General features: G+C 46.5%; 1 protein-coding gene across 3 annotated transcripts in view; it reads left to right on the forward strand.

Moving 5' to 3' along the window:
* The window catches only part of grk3 (G protein-coupled receptor kinase 3), a 70,110-nt gene that overhangs the window by 49,767 nt on the left and 17,843 nt on the right, over positions 1 to 2,500 (forward strand). The window lies entirely within an intron of this gene.

The following is a 2,500-nucleotide window of genomic DNA, read 5'->3' on the forward strand; positions in this document are numbered from 1 at the left end:
CACAGTCTTCCCTCTGGCCAACAGCTCAATCCACTGGGCTCTCAGACTTCCAACCTTAGAGAGAAAGAAACAGACCCTTTGGTTTGTTTATCATTTATTTGTGCTATTGCTGAAGTTGTTGTTTTCTTTTTCTCTTTCTTCATTAATGCTACACTTTGTAGAATCATAAATCAGACGCGATAATATACGAGTTCCTCACAGTTTGAGACATGCAGCTTTGGCACCAGTGAGTGCCTGCATTCATGCCAGTAGAGCCTCCTGTAATGTGATTTGGTTCGATTTGAGACGGGGGTGAGCGGGAGAGATGAGGAGTTATCGGCGTAGCCTTGGTGATCAGTGGTGCAATGCCGTTGGCTTTGGAGGCTACTCCAGCGTAGCCTCTCCCTGACCAGCGCCGTGCCAGTCTAACATATTTCTCCAAATTAAAGATTTCATTTCACTTTCACTGGATCATTGGTACAAAAAGAGTTTTTCCCTCAGCCCGAACACCTGAGCTGGTGCTCCAATGCGACTCCTACTTGACCTTGACCTACTTATGAGCTGCCAATCAGTAGCCACGATCAGGCAGTCATTCAAGGACAGTCGGAGAGGTGTAACTTTGAGGTCACTAGCCTGCTAGCCTCAACCAGTCTCAGTAGCCTGTTGACATCAGTTAGTCGCACTAGCGTACTCGCATCAAGCAGTCTCACTAGCCTATTAGCATCAGCTAGTCTCACTAGCCTATTAGCATCAGTTAGTCTCACTATCCTATTAGCATCAGCTAGTCTCACTAGCCTATTTGCATCAGCTAGTCTCACTAGCCTATTAGCATCGGCTAGTCTTACTATCCTATTAACATCAGCAAGTCTCACTAGCCTGCTAGCATCAGATAGTCTCACCAAAGATCCTTAAGGCGGAACAAGATACTTCGTCGTAGTTCATGTCTATGGGCGCAAAACGGGGATCACTTCCTCTGCATAAAGGGGTGTGTCATGCCCATAGACTTCAATGGAACAGCTCTGCATAAAGGGGGATTTTGCCCCCTCCCTCTTGCGATTTGGGTTCCAGGAAGTGGCTTCTCATGAAGTATCTTGCTCCGCTCTTAATGATCTTTGGACCCACTACCGTATTAGCATCAGCTAGTCTCACTAGCCTGCTAACATCATATACTCTCATTGATATATATATTGACAATATATATCTATGCCTAGCTCTATGGATCATGCCTAGACTGCTCTGGCAGCCAAATTAGATTTGCTGCTGCTAGGGGCGTCTCGATTTCTAGGCTAGATCAGGTTGGCTTTGGTAACCAAAACCTCATGCCTGGTTGCCAAGCTGGCTACCACTTTAAACCACTTTTGAAGGTTCACATTGAGTCCTGCCCTATGGCTTGGTTGACAGTTAAACGCAACAATCTGAGAAGCAGACCAGTGTTTGTCAGTAGATTTATGTTTTGTAAAATTCCACCCATGTCGTTGCTATTTGTTTAATTTCCTGTTTATTGACGGGCTGTAATCTTGCTCTGAAGGGAAACGATCAGTACCTTTCTTCTTTGCTTCTGCTAATTAAAAAGGATTTGTCTGGTCTGCAGCCTTCAACTGAGCTGCGGCAAAACTTTTTCTCTCAAACCATTCAAGTTTTTCTTTTTTTTTCCTGATTCCTTCTCTTTCAAAATATATAGCCTGTAGCGAAATGTTACTACTGGTCTTTGGTCCTCAAGTTAACTTTTAGACAAAACATTCGTGCTTTGGATTTACATTCCCCCCCCCGCTCTTTGTGTTGACATTGTGTTGAGGTTTTAGTGTACATTTCTATAATAACTCCGCGGAGACCAAGGGCTGGTCCGCTGCCCAGGGGCTGCGTCCATGCTAAAGTTACCCACAGGGTTGTGAGTCACAGACCACGAGCCGAGCTGGACACGGAGCTCTGCATACGTTCAGACCACAGCCTTAAGTAGAGCCGTGTGAATCACATGAAACATTCCCTAAAACACAACAACAACAAAAATAGCTCTCCCTTCTGCCTCTCTCTCTCTCTCTCTCTCTCTCTCTCTTGCTCTCTTGCTCACTCGCTCGCTCGCTCGTGCTTGTGTTTATGTTCTGTTTCCAAAACGTGACAGAAGTTAGTCCAACGCGCCAAACAGATGAGTTTTTCTTCAGCACCACTCTCAACCACAGGCCCATAGCAGCCTCATACGATTCTGCAACCTAAATTTACAGACTCCTAGTTGGCAGACTTTTCTCTCCAGAGAATTCAAAAAAAGTAGCAGCTTTGGTTTTAATCGACAACTACTTTTTGGCATCTCCAAAATGTCTTCTACGGGATGAAGAGCTGGACGTATAAGCACATCTGTTTCTCTCACTGCCCGCCGACTGCGTGGACACGCACCATGCGCTGTCGTGGTCCAGGAGGGGGGGGGCGCAGCGTTTCGCGTGGAACGGACAGAACCGCCAGCGTCAGAACAAACGCACGAGGAACCTCCTCTCTCTGCCCGCTCTCCCTCCACCAGCGTAGCGAGGCA

Source organism: Sardina pilchardus, chromosome 14 (genome assembly GCF_963854185.1).
Source record: "Sardina pilchardus chromosome 14, fSarPil1.1, whole genome shotgun sequence".
Classification (NCBI taxonomy): Eukaryota; Metazoa; Chordata; class Actinopteri; order Clupeiformes; family Clupeidae; genus Sardina; species Sardina pilchardus.